Genomic DNA, 18,652 nt, shown 5'->3' on the forward strand with positions numbered 1-18,652 from the left:
CAATTTGCCATGAACCTCTTGTCTTGCCCCGCCTCAAGTGTCCTCTCAGAAAGGACCTTCAGTGCAGCAGGAGGGATTGTAACTGAGAAGAGAACTCGCCTAGGTCACAAAAGTGTGGATTACCTGACCTTTATTAAAATGAATGAGGGGTGGATCTCGGAGGGTTACTGCACGCCGGAAGACTTGTTCTGAGTTTCTGATTCTGACTCCCCATGCAGCTGTCCTTCTCTGCACGCCTCATGACTCCACATACAGCTGTCCTTTAGCGTCCTCCTCCCTCCACCACCGTTACAAACTAGGGTGCAAACCCTACTGGTTTAATTTGAATCCAGGTAAATCCTGAGTTTTTCTGGCCTCTGTGCTTCAGTGGCTGCGACCAAAAAAAACAGAATATTTTCAGCATTTATATGGCATATTTTTTCTGGCCTCTGTGCTTCAGTGGCTGTGACAAAAAAATGAATATTTTCAGCATTTATATGGCATATTTCTTCTGGCCTCTGTGCTTCAGTGGCTGCGACTAAAAAAAACAGAATATTTTCAGCATTTATATGGCATATTTTTCCTGGCCTCTGTGCTTCAGTGGCTGCGACCAAAAAAATTGAATATTTTCAGCATTTATATGGCATATTTTTTCTGGCCTCTGTGCTTCAGTGGCTGCGACTAAAAAAAACAGAATATTTTCAGCATTTATATGGCATATTTTTCCTGGCCTCTGTGCTTCAGTGGCTGCGACCAAAAAAATTGAATATTTTCAGCATTTATATGGCATATTTTTTCTGGCCTCTGTGCTTCAGTGGCTGCGACTAAAAAAAACAGAATATTTTCAGCATTTATATGGCATATTTTTCCTGGCCTCTGTGCTTCAGTGGCTGCGACCAAAAAAACAGAATATTTTCAGCATTTATATGGCATATTTTTTCTGGCCTCTGTGCTTCAGTGGCTGCGACCAAAAAAAACAGAATATTTTCAGCATTTATATGGCATATTTTTTCTGGCCTCTGTGCTTCAGTGGCTGTGACAAAAAAATGAATATTTTCAGCATTTATATGGCATATTTTTTCTGGCCTCTGTGCTTCAGTGGCTGCGACTAAAAAAAACAGAATATTTTCAGCATTTATATGGCATATTTTTCCTGGCCTCTGTGCTTCAGTGGCTGCGACCAAAAAAATTGAATATTTTCAGCATTTATATGGCATATTTTTTCTGGCCTCTGTGCTTCAGTGGCTGCGACTAAAAAAAACAGAATATTTTCAGCATTTATATGGCATATTTTTCCTGGCCTCTGTGCTTCAGTGGCTGCGACCAAAAAAATTGAATATTTTCAGCATTTATATGGCATATTTTTTCTGGCCTCTGTGCTTCATTGGCTGCGACTAAAAAAAACAGAATATTTTCAGCATTTATATGGCATATTTTTCCTGGCCTCTGTGCTTCAGTGGCTGCGACCAAAAAAATTGAATATTTTCAGCATTTATATGGCATATTTTTTCTGGCCTCTGTGCTTCAGTGGCTGCGACAAAAATAAATGAATATTTTCAGCATTTATATGGCATATTTTTTCTGGCCTCTGTGCTTCAGTGGCTGTGACAAAAAAATGAATATTTTCAGCATTTATATGGCATATTTTTTCTGGCCTCTGTGCTTCAGTGGCTGCGACTAAAAAAACAGAATATTTTCAGCATTTATATGGCATATTTTTTCTGGCCTCTGTGCTGCAGTGGCTGCGACCAAAAAAAACAGAATATTTTAAGCATTTATATGGCATATTTTTTCTGGCCTCTGTGCTTCAGTGGCTGCGACTAAAAAAAACAGAATATTTTCAGCATTTATATGGCATATTTTTCCTGGCCTCTGTGCTTCAGTGGCTGCGACCAAAAAAATTGAATATTTTCAGCATTTATATGGCATATTTTTTTCTGGCCTCTGTGCTTCAGTGTCTGCGACAAAAAAAATTTATATTGTTAGCATTTATATGGCATATTTTTCCTGGCCTCTGTGCTGCAGTGGCTGCGACAAAAAAAAATTTATATTGTTTGCATTTATATGGCATATTTTTTCTGGCCTCTGTGCTGCAGTGGCTGCGACCAAAAAAAAACAGAATATTTTAAGCATTTATATGGCATATTTTTTCTGGCCTCTGTGCTTCAGTGGCTGCGACCAAAAAAATTGAATATTTTCAGCATTTATATGGCATATTTTTTCTGGCCTCTGTGCTTCAGTGTCTGCGACAAAATTTTTTTATATTGTTAGCATTTATATGGCATATTTTTCCTGGCCTCTGTGCTGCAGTGGCTGCGACCAAAAAAAAATTAATATTGTTTGCATTTATATGGCATATTTTTTCTGGCCTCTGTGCTGCAGTGGCTGCCACAAAAAAAAATTAATATTGTTTGCATTTATATGGCATATTTTTTCTGGCCTCTGTGCTGCAGTGGCTGCCACAAAAAAAAATTAATATTTTCAGCATTTATATGGCATATTGTTTCTGGACTTCTGGTTCAGTGGCTGCGACAAAAAAAACATAATTTTTCAGGAAAGTACACATGCCTAATTTTTCAGGGTTCTGCAACAGTGGCAAAATCGCATCTTTTATGGTCACCGCAGGTGATCAATAAAGTAGACCAAAACTGGGCCCACACTGCAGAATCAGTGTTTTTTGGTTCGCTTCACTGTACATTGAATTACCTCTGCCTGACCGTGCACGTGCGCACAAGCACGGTGACTGCTAAACACACCACTACAGAAATATTGCCACCAACAGGACGAACATCCTGGAGGTGACAAGCAACTAGTAATTAAAAACTATTATTTGCTCACTTGACGGTATCATTCATTAAAGCTCTTTGCGTCTTTTTGCGTTGCAGTAAGCACCGCGTTTCGTCTTTGCGTGTGAACAGGCTGTAACTTTTACACGACTTGATTGGCATGTAGACGCCGGACGTTTTAAAGCATTTTATTACACAGGTTTAGAAATGTAGTGTGATTTCTGCCCTTTACAGCACAAAACGCAGCGCTGTGTCAACAATGGATTTTTTAGAAACATTTTTGCCCTTGATCCCCCTCTGGCATGGCACTGTCCAGGTCGTTGCACCCTTTAAACAACTTTAAAATCATTTTTCTGGCCAGAAATGTCTTTTCTAGCTTTTAAAATTCGCCTTCCCATTGAAGTCAATGGGGTTCGCGACGTTCGCGAACCGTTCGCATTTTTGACGCAAGTTCGCGAATATGTTCGCGAACTTTTTTTTCGACGTTCGCTACATCCCTAATGATTACCCAATGGCACATACTACTAAAAAAGTATATTATTATGATTATGGTTCATTTACATGAAGCAGGGTTTTACACATGAGCTTTTTTACTCAGTATCTTTTAATAGAGACCTACATTGTTTGGGGGGTATAGTTTTCCTTTAAAAGTTCACAATGTGCAATTAAGATTCACAATGCAATAAAAGCTTAATGAAGAGTATTAACCTGCGGCAAGCAAATTTTTATTCTTATTTGTGCGCAACTTTGTTCTCTTTGTGAATTTTATTAAATTTCCTCCTATATGCTCTGTAGATAAAACAAAACACTTAGATGAGAGACTGAGCAAATTTATCCACTGACCTTCTAAAATTCATACCTACAAAAAATATAAACATCAAAAAATTACACAACAGTACTGAATCTTGTGTAATTAAATCGCAATAAGTAATGAATGACTCAATGCAGCCCAGCCAATACAGACAATTGTGTTTTAATTACATGGGAGCTAAATGCATTTACTGAATGTTCTATAGAGTATACAGGCCTCAAAGCGTCTCCAAGGAAACCAGAGAGAATAGAGGATGCCTCTCCAGGCTCTGGGATACTAAGGACACTCCCACTATAAGCTACTCCTCCAAACTGGTTTTAATCACGGAGAAGCAGGAAGAAGAAGAAAGGGATGAAGCAGGAAGAAGGAGAAAGCCTATAACAGGATTTGCAGAGCTGGATGAACAGGGATCAAAGTGACAGTTTGCACATTGAGGCTCAGGCAGCAGGAGCAGGTATTATTTTACTAATTTGGCCAATCATATAAATGTGACAGTCTATTCTCTTCAACACATTCATCAGGCACCAGTTCCCTTGCTTCAATCTCTCCCATCAGTCTTAATGATGTATTTCCTTTACTTCGACTCTGTCCTGCCTTAGCCCTTTATGTTGCATTTGCCTTGCTCTAGTTTTCTTGCAAGATAAGAAAATTCTTCTGAATTCCAGAATCAAACAAGCACCAGATCCCATAGAGGCACAACAGACGAGAGTGGAAACAGAGCAGGAGAGAGTGTTAAGAGAAGACTAAAGGGCAGACAGAATGCATAAATTATAGAGAATGGTGGGGGAGGCAGCAGCAAGGCAATTTGTATTGTAGAAGGTGACATCTGCCGATATACATGCCTACATCTCTCTCTCAACAAATGCCACTATCTACCGTACTCCTAGATTGAGCACAAATGAACAATGCTCAGAGCAGATCAGTCAGGTTAATATATATACATACATACACTCTGTATTGTTCATGGTCCTGCTCAGGGCCACCAATCTGAACTGTTAACACGGAAATGGGGAAAAGGAAGAAATTGCAAATGAAAAAAATAAATAATACGTTAAAATATTAAAATAGAGGATAAGTTGGTACAAGAATGGGATCAAATCCAAAAACTGGTATCCAGAAAGCTACGAATTACAGGAAGGCCATCTTCCATAGAGTCAATTTTAAGCAAATAATGATTTCCTTTTTCTCTGTAATAATAAAAGAGTACCTTGTACTCAGTGCCAGGCTAAGCCAGCCAGGCACCCTAAGCAACCCAGCCGCCACTTTGTCCCCCACCTGGTGTGGGTGCCCATGTGAAAATGCGAACCCGGCGATGCTTGTACTTCATACAAACTAAACTGTATAAATCCATATTGGTGGTAAAACAATCCTGTGTGGGTCAAGAGGGGGGGGGCATTGCTAGTGCAGCAAGTGTTATTGGGCTCTATGCCCTGCAGAGTCAAATTTCCATTTTAAATAATGGAAATTTGGCCTCTTAAAGTTCCAGACACAGAATTTTGCCACCCCTGGTAACTGGCTGCTCATGGCAGGAATGGCCCTGCCCTAGGCTCACAAATAGTGTTGTGCAGGCCGTGCCAAAACCCCTTTGCCAAGAAGATTCTGTTCGAGTAGGTCACAGGCAGGTGGCAGGTCAAAATTTTCCTTGGCCTCAACCCACCCATGACATCAGCTCCCTCTGATTTCTCCTCCCTCTGACCAAGGTAACTTATTTATATACCATGATAGTTTATCCGTAAATTGTACAAATCCTTTCTCAAATCCACTTTGGGTTCACAGGGTCAGGCAAGCCCTTCATAATTTTCTATTGTAAAGTGATGGATCCTGGGACTTGAAGTTTTTCTGCTTTCCAGAGAATCTGTGCACCACCCACTATAGAAAGCAGAGGGACTTGAAGTCCCAAAATCTATCACCTGGACAAGGTGAGGGAGGGGCTGCATCACATTGCAAGCACAAGTGCATCAGTTGGTCCAGGAGATTTTTGCTGAAATATATAAGGGGTGATTCTAAGCATATTTTCATCCAGCCATGGAAATTCATTTCTAAGGTGGCAAAACATCATGAACCAACTCTAATGCCATAACCTTAAAAAGGTTAACGGATCTCTCGGTAATTTGGATCTTCATACATTAAGTCTACTAGAAAATTGTGTAAACATTAAACAGGCTGGTTTTGCTTCCAATAAGCATTAATTATATCTTAGTTTGGATCATGTACAAGCTACTGTTTTATTAATAAAGGAAATAATTTTTAAAAATTCTGATTATTTGGATAAAAAGAAGTCTATGTAAAACAGCCTTTCTATAATCTTTCTGGATGATGGTGATTCTAAGCATATTTTCATCCAGCCACTGAAATTCATTTCTAAGGTGGCATCATGAATCAACTCTTATGCCATAACCTTAAAAAGGCGATTTCCCAGCTCAGTATAATTGTAACTGATGAGGAAGCTATATTGCTATATAATTTCAAGATTTATAACAGCCATTGTAAAGATCATTTTTACAGTGACAAAAGGTTTTTACATTGACGTACATTTACATTCCTCATACAGCTCACTTCAGTAGAGATTACAGTGCAAATATATATAATCTCGCCCATAAAAATAATGAAATATGACAACAATCTTAATGTTTCTAGCCTTGATATAAACATTTTTCTCAATAAATATGCAATAGTGATCTTTCATCTATCACAGTAATCTATGGTAGTATGCATGCAACTCATATACACTAACTAGATATTTTCAGATGAAAGGGGAAGTATACCCCTTTGTTTATCATAAATTCAAAATCTGTTTTTTTTTTTTGTTATTTCATGAGAGAAAGAGGAAAATTTTATTTACTTTATGTGTGGCCCTTGCAACATAGATAATTTATTACCAGTGCACAGATAATCCCCCTGTATAATGGATTCCTTCTCACAAAACAGTCACACCAAAGGGTAAAAGGAGGGGGCTGTATAATTGTATTAACATTTTAATACAGTCCTATTTGATGTGAAGAATAGTTTGAAAGTAATTTCAAAAAAATTCTGATTTAGTGCTTTTAACAAAGCCTTCCCTGAAATGTCCTATTTAACATGGAAAAAAACACGGTATCTTGTCTTTGGATAATTGGCTAATACTAGTTGAACAAACACATTTTTCATGCAAAGACATATTTAACAAATGAACACATAATAAGAAAACTCTCTTACATCAGTCAGTCAGAATAGGCTTATTGTAGTTCCTGAACAGTGAACAAATAACAAATATTCTTAGTGGAGGTTTGTACTTTTTCCCTATTTTGTTAATTGGACCTATTAGCCCAAGAAATTATACGTTTTTTTTCCACAGCCAAAACAATTCATCTGCCGACTTACAATAGGAGGGGAGCAATTTTTTGGATATGAAACAAATTATAAATTTGATATAAATTATTATTATAGGATAAGCATATTAAATTATATTTAGGTATGAATTAAGACAAGTATTTGTATTTGTGGGTATTTGTGCTCCCTGACTTATATATGTAAATATACCACCTCCAGCCAGCCCCTCATAAATACAGTACAGGTATGGCATCTGTTATCTGGAAACCCATAATCCAGAAAGCCCCGCATTACGGAAAGGCCGTCTCCCATAGACTCAATTTTATCCAAATAAACCAAATTTTGAAAAATAATTTCCTTTTTCTCTGTAAAACAGTACCTTCTACTTCATCCAAACTAAGATAGAATTAATTATTACTGGAATCAAACTTGGCCTATTGGGTTTATTTAATGTTTACATAGTTTTCTAGTTGACTTGAGGTTTGAAGATCCAAATTACAGAAAGGTCTGTTATCCGGAAAACCGCAGGTCCCGACCATTCTGGATAACAGGTCCCATAACTGTACTGCCAAATGCCTCACTCTGAAATAGACAGAGAGCTGCAGCAATTCAACTAGGAGAAGAAGTCAGCGGAAAATCTGAATGTTGCACCCTTCCATGTCATAAATGACACCTGAAGTCTTCACTGCATGTTCAATCTACTAGCAGAATGCTACATCTAAATTTAAAAAAGCAATGAAAAAATGTTTGTGTCCCCTTAAAATTGCCATTTGTCAATGTGTCAGTAGCCAAATTCACTAGGGCTGCATCTGTAACATGTAATATTTCAGTTCAGGTTCGTCCTAGAATTTACAGTAATTCAGAGGTTAATTGTATGACTTTTTTTTTTAGACTTATACTTCCTTCTTCTCTGAACTGTGATCCAGCAGAGTCCGTAGATGAATAGAAAAAGAAGATAGCTTACAGTACACAACTTTACTACCTGGAGCTAACTAACATCAGAGAACTGGTGAGTGTATTTTACTTTATAAAATATTTGTACCCAGGACAGGTACAGGTAAGTGTACCTAAAAGGGCTCTTCTGGAACCACCATGAACAAACATCTAATTTTTCTATCAGTTTCAGATAGGTTGCTTAGCATGTACAGTATTAAATAAAAATTGAACAGTAGTGAGCTTTTCATAAAACAAAGCTCTCTTATTAAAGATGATCTAACATCAAAAACTAGTATATAATAAATGCAATGTTCTTTCTATTTTTAAATATATTAACAGTTGTATACTACAAAATGGGGTTTTGGGCACAGTAGCTCTCTCATGGCTGCTGAGCCAGTAATATAAATGTTAACTGAATATGAGGGTAACATCTCCACTGAGACTGCACTCTGCTTACCACTAAGACCTTAGGGACATTTGTGTTGCACTACCAGATGGAGAGAAGGGACTGTTTCCCTCCAACCCTGCTTGTTTTTCTGCCTCTTCCTACTATAATTTGGATCTGCCATCAATCAGATAATGGGTATTCACTTCCTTTCTCTGGGGAAAGCACAAAACTGGTATTTTTTTCTGTTTAAGAAATACAATTGAAGCAATATTCAAAATGACTTACAATGCCATGAGCAGATTACATTAAATATTACTCTTGTATTTAAATGTGTTATCAAAATCCATGGTGACTAAACAACCAGGGTTGCACCTACTAGGGTTGTATGGCTGGCACAGTACAGAGTCCTTTGCAGAGATACATGACCATGAAATATGTAGTCTTCCCCATTAGTATATTAGTAGATAAAGAAAACAGACAATACTTATTTTTACATGTAGTTTAGTGGTTAGAAGGACTGGGATCAGGGCCTGATTTACATAGCGGGCGCCCCTAGGCCCGCTGTCATTCGTTGCCTCGTCCTCTCCCTTTTATTCAATCACATTTTCATCATCAGGACCAGAGCAATGGGGATTGGCCTACAGGAAATTTTAAAAACTATAATATCTCCTGCGCCTCCCCAGAGTTTCTGAACCAATGTGGGTGTAGTTGGGCAGCATGCCGCCCCCTAAAATCCTGCCACCCTAGGCCCGGGCCTTGGTGGCCTCTCCACAAATCCAGGCATGACTGGGATTAAGAATCTGGTGGGGATCTGGGGCACAGGAATTGGGTGTAACAAGGAAGAGGATGCAGCTTATAACTAAGAAACTGTAGATAGTTAGAGCTGCAGATCGGTTATTGCTGGGAAAGGAAACTCTATGCTGTGTACTCTGGCTTTTCCTAATGGAAAGGAAACTGCAGCATATTCATCACAGATTTACCAACATAGAAATGTGGAAGCTGAAGTGTGGAACCTCTGTAGCTATGTAAGCATCAAACTGGCACCTTTCTAAAATGCCCATACGGGCCGGAGGGGTGGCAGGCTAAGAAAGGGACAGGTTTTGATGTAAAAGAGGAGTGCTGTGATCAGGGGCGATCCTGGCCCCTCTGCCGCCTGAGGCAGCTGCTGCCCCCCCTCCCCCATGCGCTTACCTTTTTTCGCCTGAGGGGTCCACGAGGGCGACAGAGAGGGCCAATATGCTAGCGCAGAGAGCCTAACTGCACTCTCTACGCTAGAAGAGCCGGCTCTTAAAGTACCAGGAGCGGCATTTTTGCTGCCCCTGGTACCTAGTGGGGCGCTGCCGCCTGAGGCGACAGCCTCATCTCGCCTCATTGGCGAAGCGCCCCTGGCTGTGATGTAAAAGTGGTGGAGCGATGATGAAAGGAGGCAGAGCAAGGGTGTATGGTTAGACAGAGGGCAGGTTATGGAGCAAATCTGGGAGGAGAAACTGTAAAATTGAGTAGATCGGGGACTTAAGGGACAAGCCAGGGGCTAAACTTAAGGGTATTACAAATTTACCCACAACTACATTGCTGCTAAATTTCCTATACGGGTATAGAATCCATTATCTGGAAATAATTACCTAGAAAGCTCTGCATTACGTGAAAGTCGTCTCTCATTGATTCCATTTTAATCAAATAATTCACATTTTAAAAAAATGATTTCCTTTTTCTCTGTAGTCATAAAACAATATCTTGTACTTGAGCCTAACTAAAATATAATGAATCCTTATTGGAGGCAAACAATCCATTTTGGTTTATCAAATGTTTAAATTATTTTTCAAGGTACGAAGATCCAAATTACTGAGAGATCTATTATCCAGAATACCCCAGATCCCATGCATTTGGGATAGCAGGTCCCATACGTGTACTGGCTTTGGTGTTTTACCAGCTACACCAGTAAAATACTGGCCAGAATACTGGGACAAATTAGTGGGTCTAGTCATATACTAATATAAATACATTTAATTTCCCTCCAGTTTTCAATGTGATAGTTTGTTATTGCTCATTCTCAAGTGAGTGCACATTTATATAAATAGGACATAGTTTTACACTGTTAGTATTTATTATTATCATGAATAATAATAATAAGCATATCTGAAAAATAGTAGAATGGCAATTCAACATTACCTAGACAGTAATTTTTTAGTGAAGCATGGCACTAACACTAGCTGTATATTAAAAAAGGTACACACATTCTTTTTATTTTAGAATTCTAATTGTTCATTGCAATTCTTTTTTAACAGTCTGGGAAGCAGAAGTAGTTAAAAAAAGCTAATGGGAACAGATGGTTATGTTGGCTTCACATCTCTCTGAGTTGCTTTGTATTCCTCTATTGACATCTTGAGAACTGAATACAATGCCTCTTCAATAACAATACACTGCAGCTGTGGGACTGGCATCTGTTTAACTAAAAGGGTCAGTTCCCTCCTCTGTCCCATGTTGGCCTTTTCTATTAAAGAATTTCCTGAAGGACATTCAGTCCTTGATTTTGTATCTGTGTATTGTGTATTATGTTTTTGTCAGCTCTCATATATTTATATCAGTTGTAATGTTATAATGATTGCATTCTCAAGCACTGAGCTAATCTGCTTGAAGCTCCACCCTCCATTAAAAATAAATTTACAGATGTTATTGTGAAATGGATGTTTTGCAAAAGCTGTAATATTATTAAAGCATTGTGTAACACCTATTTGGGCCACTCGGGGTTAATTCACCAGCTAGAACACTAGAGCATGGGTTACACGCGACTTACACCCAGGGCAGGGCCTTCGCTAAGTGGAAGTGTTCCCTCTATGGTGTAGTGCAACTACATCCCCCCCAGGCTACTGTGCACACAAAAACAACTTGGGCGCCAGGAGGTTCTTAATCAGGAACGGTTTATTATGCCAAAAAGGGCAAATGATCACAGGTTTCAGTACTCACGCAGGAGTTGAGGAAAACAGCATATTGAGAGTTCACACAGAACAAGGCAGGCTCACACAGAGGGTACACAGGCAATTGCAGTACAACCTTTCCCTCCTGGAAGTTGTCAGGAGAGCAGCTTCTACCCTACAGTCCCTCTTCACTGAGGTCCCTGACTGGAGGCAACACACAGAGCCTCTGGGAAGCTACTCCCTTTCTGCAAATCCTTGTTGGAGCTTCAGCTGCTCTTTCTCTCTATCCTATCTGCCTTTCTCTCCTAGAGAGACTATGACAAGTCTGCCCTAGTATATCTGTTCCTCATTCACGGGGTTACCTGGTCCCCGACTTGGACACATGCCTTCTTCTGGGCCTATTGCACTCAGTCCCCCTGAGCACACCCAGCTGGAATCACATCCAGAGGCAAAAGAGGAAGAGGCCACTCCCTGCACACACTATATAGGAGTGAGTCAGAGCAGTGTCATCAAATCTCTCAGCCTATCACTGTAAAGGTTATTTTGTAACAGGGATTCTACCCAATAACCCAAGGAAATGGTGAAAAGATTAAATCTATAAGGCCTGTATCCCTATAGGGCCCTACATTCACCCGGGGGGAAAAAACCCATTTCTCCTGACAATGGTTTAACAATCCCCAACATTTCAACTTACAGTACCATCACATCCACTTCTGGTATCCTCTCCTAGGCATACCTGGTAACAATGGTCACTGCTAAGGAAAAATACACAGCATACACAATACTGTATCAAGATTAAATAATAACAGTTGCAGTTGGTCAACTTTATTACACATCTGCAAAAATACTTCTCCCCCTCCCAAGGGTCCACACAGGCCAGTCCTTGGGTGCAGAAACACTACTCAGCGAGTAGGTGAAGGCAGAAGAAATGGTGGTGGGGATCAATAGTCTTTTGTTAGAACCCACTTAGTCCACAGTCCTTCAAGCCACAAATAGCAGCTGTACTCTAGGCATCTCAAACTCTGAAGTGAGTCCGTAGAGAAGCTGTAGAAATCAGAAGAATCCATCCTCCAGGTTCTCCTCTTCCAGATCCATGATCCGGGATCACACATGAGCAGGAAATGGCTCCATCCGGGACATCCATCTTCCTCCCATCCAAGCGCGCGAAAAATCTCTTGCGCGGGAACAAATGGACGCCAGCAAAATCTCGCCTGGCGTGACTAGTAGTGGCGCAGGCGTAAAAGGGCAATCGGGAAAAACCTCCAAGCCCGAACCCACGGCCTAACATGCGCTCGCACAAAAACAGACATTGCGTGCAGGACTGCCCTTTGCCTATCTGGTCTGGCAGCCTGTCAGCAAAATTTAAAGAGAAAGTACTTAAAATAGCAAAAATTGCACAGCCTGGTAATTAAAGGGTTAATCCCCCACGTTGGGCAGCCAAATGTAACACCTATTTGGGCCACTCGGGGTTAATTCACCAGCTAGAACACTAGAGCATGGGTTACACGCGACTTACACCCAGGGCAGGGCCTTCGCTAAGTGGAAGTGTTCCCTCTAAGATGTAGTGCAACTACATCCCCTCCAGGCTACTGTGCACACAAAAACAACTTGGGCGCCAGGAGGTTCTTAATCAGGAACGGTTTATTGTGCCAAAAAGGGCAAATGACTACAGGTTTCAGTACTCACGCAGGAGTTGAGGAAAACAGCATATTGAGAGTTCACACAGAACAAGGCAGGCTCACACAGAGGGTACACAGGCAATTGCAGTACAACCTTTCCCTCCTGGAAGTTGTCAGGAAAGCAGCTTCTTCCCTACAGTCCCTCTTCACTGAGGTCCCTGACTGGAGGCAACACACAGAGCCTCTGGGAAGCTACTCCCTTTCTGCAAATCCTTGTTGGAGCTTCAGCTGCTCTTTCTCTCTATCCTATCTGCCTTTCTCTCCTAGAGAGACTATGACAAGTCTGCCCTAGTATATCTGTTCCTCATTCACGGGGTTACCTGGTCCCCGACTTGGACACATGCCTTCTTCTGGGCCTATTGCACTCAGTCCCCCTGAGCACACCCAGCTGGAATCACATCCAGAGGCAAAAGAGGAAGAGGCCACTCCCTGCACACACTATATAGGAGTGAGTCAGAGCAGTGTCATCAAATCTCTCAGCCTATCACTGTAAAGGTTATTCTGTAACAGGGATTCTACCCAATAACCCAAGGAAATGGTGAAAAGATTAAATCTATAGGGCCTGTATCCCTATAGGGCCCTACAATTGCTTTTCCCCATCTGAATAAAATATCCCAGGTTTATTAATCCAACCAGATTTGTTTGAATGACACCCATGACATCTCAGTTTTTAATTATGCGGTGTAAAAGCATTTCAGGTGATGTGAGATCAGTATGTTGATTGGACAACTGTAGAACATTAACCTTTTTGTTCTTTAGCTCTTCCAATGCTACTATGCCTTTTGTTTTCGGTTTTGTCCTGCAAAAAGAAAGATTTACCCATGCGTCAATGTTACATGAACTTTAACATATTAAGGTATTGCTCATACAAGTCATAACTCGTGTATAAATATATTTATATAAACACCCTTGTAAACCATTCTGACACTGCCTCATTCCATCTTTTATCCTGCTCTTTCTATTGTTTTCTCCTACATGCCTCCCTACGTATCTCAAATATGGCCACAGTCTTTCTTGACTAATTTTTTTATTACCTGTTTTGTCAAATGCTTATGCATGTCAGAAATACGTATCTGCTGCTGATGCAACCTAGGTTTTTCCTTCCTCTGTAACCCCTTTTTTTTTTTTACAATACTCAACCTTCTCCATTGCAAATTCATCTCTTGCTATATCAGAAGCTGATGTCCTTTGTTTTGAACTGAAGCCTTTCTCTTGATAACCCCTTTGTGTTCTTCTATTGCTTGAACTTGAAACTTGAATTTTCATACCAACTTTTTCTTTCTGTGGCAGTCTCACAGTTGTATGCTGGTAAAATTGCTCTTGTCTTTGCTGCTGAGGTGATTCCACATGTTGCCTTGCATTGACCTGCTGCCAGTCTGGTTCTCACTCCTAGAGATAAGATTCTGGGGCCCCGTGTGACCCAATGTTTTACCTAACCTGTATCAGCCTACTTTGTCATCTGCTCCCTGGCCTGACAGACTTGTCCCTTCTGCAGAAATGTCAGATCGTTTGATAATGGGGTCTGGGCTGCCTAGGTGGGCTGCAGCAAATGGAACTCCTGCAGTATGCTGGGGAGCATTTTGAGGTTTGACTTTGCCCTATGTGTATTACGGGTGTGCTTGTGGGTACTATAAACCTCAGCTGGTGGCTGAGCCTGGGGAAACATGTGGAGGGAGGGCACCTGGAAGCTGGGGCACTGTTGGGAGGATATGCTGTAAACCTGCAGGATTGTGATTTAATCTGTCCATCTTATTCACAGTTCAATTATAGCTAAGATTCAATGCCAAGACCTCTTAATTCCTGCTGGCTTTTTCCTAAGCACTGGGCCAGTAAGGCAGCAGTTCAAAACACAAAAACAAAAAGGACCCTCCTCCCTTCTCATACCTGCCTTGAGCCAAGGGGAGGGGGTTGAAAACAACCAACTAGAGAGACCCCCCACCCCTTCCCACTGGCAGTCAGCAACACCTAGCCCCAAGAACAATAGGCCTTATGGGCCTCCATTTAAAAAAATTGCATTTTTCTAAAGATTTACTCATCAATTTCAGCAGACTGAAACAAGCTATTTCCTGGTATTTTGCATCATCTATATTTTTTCTGCTTTAACAAAATGCCAGTCCTTGCTAATGAAAATCACCCCATTTATGCTAACATCGCCATACTTCCCTGTTTGGTGTTTTTAAGAAGTGGGAAGTATTAGATTTGTGCTGCAGAAACTGAAAAAAAAATCGTATTCTTATCTGACCACAAAACTTTGCCTACACGATGAACATCCAGATGAATGTGCTTTCACATAGTTTACATAGTGACATAATGACGCCAGACAAGTTAAGGCTAATGCCACACTTAGGCAGATCTAAGTTTGCATAAAAAAGCTGGCCAAGAATCAGTCCCTAAGGAGCTTTTTTCTTCTACGCCTGCACCCGGAACAATTGTGTTCGCTGGGGTCAGGCCCAGATTTGTGGCGAGGCATGATTTTAGGGGCTGCATGCCGCTAATTGTGTGATTGCGCTCCCCACAGCCACACATGAACCTGTATGAATGGGAGGGGGGTTCCTTGTCCTTGAAATCTTCCAATAGCTTTAAATTTGTGTATAAATGTTCTACTACCTTTGACTTAAAAAAAATCACCTCTTACCCTTGAGATCCTAAATGACACCTTTTGAGTTTGTTTAATCCACAGGACACTGGCCCAGGTAAGTATTACTGCATTGCAGTACTTGGGTCCTGACTTTCATATCAACCTGGGCACTATCTGCAAGGAGTTTCTATTTTCTCATTGGGTATTCCAGTTTCACAGGCAGCCTACATACAGGCACCATAATTAACTCCTGATCAAATTGACCCTAGCTTATGTGAATATGAGAAAGTCCTTAAATTGTTAGCTGGGGCAGGGACTAAACACTATTATTAAGCCGACCTTGTTTAATTTGTTGTGTCAAAAGTAGCATTAACAGTGCTGGAATTGGGGAGAGTTGCACAAGGATGCCATCCCTCCACTTCTTTATTTTTGTGAAATCGCCTCTCCTTAGGGGGGATGGAAACATTTCAATCCCATAAAATTTTTTGTTGTAATACCACAGCTTTCTTTGCTCCTTCCCACTTCTGCATGCAAACAAATTGGAGAGGTTAAAAAGCACAAGTTAAAAGAGCATATAGAAGATAAAAGGAAAGAAAAAAATCACTGGGAGAGAAGTAGAGACGAGACGAAGAAGTGTTATACAAATGAAGAAGGTGGAGGCATCAGAGAGGATTATAGAAAACAGTAGAGAAAAAGAAAATAGGGGAAACAAAAAGAGAAAATGAAAGTAGAGAATGGTAGAAGTTTGAGGAATGGTGACAGAATGATACATCTTAAATAAAGTGGGGTAATATAGAATATGCTGAGGTTGTGCTATGTTATGACAAAATATACAGGTAAGGTGCTGTGCTTTCAGAAGCTGCATTGGCAGTCAAGAAAAGCGATATTCACAATTTTCAGGCCACATACTTGGGTAAATCTATGTATCCTGGACATCAAACTGTTCATTAGACGGTACCAACATGTAAATAATAAAATGGCTTTGCTTTGAAGTGGATGAAACCGAAAAGTATTGGTAGGTGAGGCTTATTATAACAGAGGGTGTTGCTTACAATTGCGGGAGGAGCTTTTTGGATGCACAACATCCATAGTACCCCTCCACTTTTTCATCCCAGTTCAAACTCTGAACATTTATTGCACACAGTGTCAAGTAAGTGCTCAAACAAGAGTGTTCTTGACCCTAATGTGCTTGCCTATGTACAATTATTTTCAGAACAGAAAGCAAACTGTGACTGCAAAATTGTACATGCAGTGCACTGACTTTCTCCTGATTTATTTGCAAAAATCATAGTTAGCTGTTATAAAATTCTGCATTTAGCACTGCAGTGAAATCAAAATAGTTTTAAGAGAGGAATATGCTGTAAGAGAAGTGGTATAACCCTTAGTGCTAGTTTGCCCTCAAAATAATTTGTCAGTGCGGACACCTTTGGTCCAGATTTATAAGTAGCTTTAAGAGCATATGACAAAATATTAACGAGCTGTGTGAAGCTGCATAAAGATACAGTGAATTTCAGAAGCATTGTTGATTGTGGGCAGGATCAGTGCTTGGCACATAAAGGAGCTAAGCATGTGAGAGGCATTAAAGGAAAACTTTACCCCCAAAATGAATACTTAAGCAACAGATATCAAATTGAATGACATATTAAAGAATCCTACCAAACTGGAATATATATTTACATAAATATTGCCCTTTTACATCTCTTGCCTTGAACCACCATTTCGTGACTCTATCTGTGCTGTCTCAGAGATCACCTGAACAGAAATACTACAACACTAACTGTAACAGGAAGAAATGAGGAAGCAAAAGGCAGAACTCTGTCTGTTAAATGGCTCATGTGACCTTACACGTGGTTTGTATCTGTGCACAGTGAATCGTACGATCTCAGGGGGCGGCCCTTATTTTTTTTTTATTTATTATTATTATTATTATTAACATGTATTTATATAGCGCCAACATATTGCGTAGCACTGTAAAGTAAATGTGATTATACAACTACATCACATGAATTACATATATAGAATATATGGAGTAACAAACATCACAATCAATACAGGTATAAAGAGGTGAGGAAAGCTCCAAGCATAGGCATACAGTCTAAAGGGAAGGGAGTAATACACAAGGTGTGGGAGTGGGCAAGATCGAAGTAAGTGGGTGAGAAATGTGGTACTGTATGTGGTGTTGCGTTTGGTAGTTAAGCAGAGTGAGGGTAGGCTTCTCGAAAGAAGTGCGTTTTCAGAGATTTTTTGAAAGCAGAAAGGTTGGGAGAAAGTCGGACAGACCGTGGGAGAGCGTTTCAGAGGATGTGTGCAGCCCTTCCAAAGTCTTGAATGCGAGCATGTGAGGAGTTAATGAGAGAAGAGTTGAGTAGCAGGTCAGTAGAGGAGCGTAGTAAGCGAGTGGGTGAGTATATAGAGATGAGTTCAGAGATGTAGGGTGGAGCAGAGTTGTGAAGTGCTTTGAAAGTCAGTGTCATTAATTTGAATTTGATTCTGAAAGGTAACGGAAGCCAGTGCAGGGATTGACAGAATGGCGAGGCAGAGGAGGAGCGGTTGCTGAGGTGTATGAGCCTCGCAGCAGTGTTCATTATGGACTGGAGAGGTGACAGTCTCTGGAGGGGGAGGCCAATTAAAAGAGAGTTACAGTAGTCTAGACGCGATATGATGAGAGAGTGAATAAGAATTTTGGCAGCGTCTTGGGTGATAAATGATCGTATTTTGGATATGTTCCTTAGGTAGAAGTGACATGATTTAATAAGTGACTGGATATGAGGAGTGAATGACAGGGCAGAATCTAGGATAACCCCAAGGCACCGGGCCTGGGGAGAGGGGGTGATAGTGGAATTGTTAACTATGATGGATACTTCGGGGATGCTACTGGTGTTAATTGGAGGAAAGAGAACCATTTCAGTTTTAGAGAGGTTTAATTTAAGGTAGCGTTGCGACATCCAGGTAGAGATAGCGGACAGGCAGGAGGAGACGCGAGTTAGGAGTTCTGGGTTGAGATCAGGAGATGAGAGATAGATCTGAGTATCGTCAGCATAGAGGTGGTAGTGGAAACCATATGAATTTATTAATTTGCCAAGGGAAGAAGTATAGAGGGAGAATAGTAATGGTCCCAGGACAGAGCCTTGAGGAACTCCAACAGAAAGAGGTAGGGGAGAAGATGATACTCCATTGTAGGAGACACTGAAGGAACGATTGGTGATGTAAGAAGAGAACCAGGACAGGGCTGTGTCACGAAGGCCAAGCGACTGGAGGGACTGGAGGAGGA

General features: G+C 40.6%; 1 protein-coding gene across 1 annotated transcript in view; it reads left to right on the forward strand.

Moving 5' to 3' along the window:
* Positions 1 to 3,879: 3,879 nt before the first annotated feature.
* rassf4.L (Ras association domain family member 4 L homeolog) overlaps positions 3,880 to 18,652 on the forward strand; it is an 82,611-nt gene continuing 67,838 nt past the window's right edge. Inside the window, exons 1-2 of the mRNA XM_018225624.2 lie at positions 3,880 to 4,030; positions 7,777 to 7,894. The gene's annotated coding sequence lies outside the window, so the exon portion shown is untranslated. The remainder of the gene's footprint in view (positions 4,031 to 7,776; positions 7,895 to 18,652) is intronic.

This window comes from Xenopus laevis, chromosome 7L (genome assembly GCF_017654675.1).
Source record: "Xenopus laevis strain J_2021 chromosome 7L, Xenopus_laevis_v10.1, whole genome shotgun sequence".
Classification (NCBI taxonomy): Eukaryota; Metazoa; Chordata; class Amphibia; order Anura; family Pipidae; genus Xenopus; species Xenopus laevis.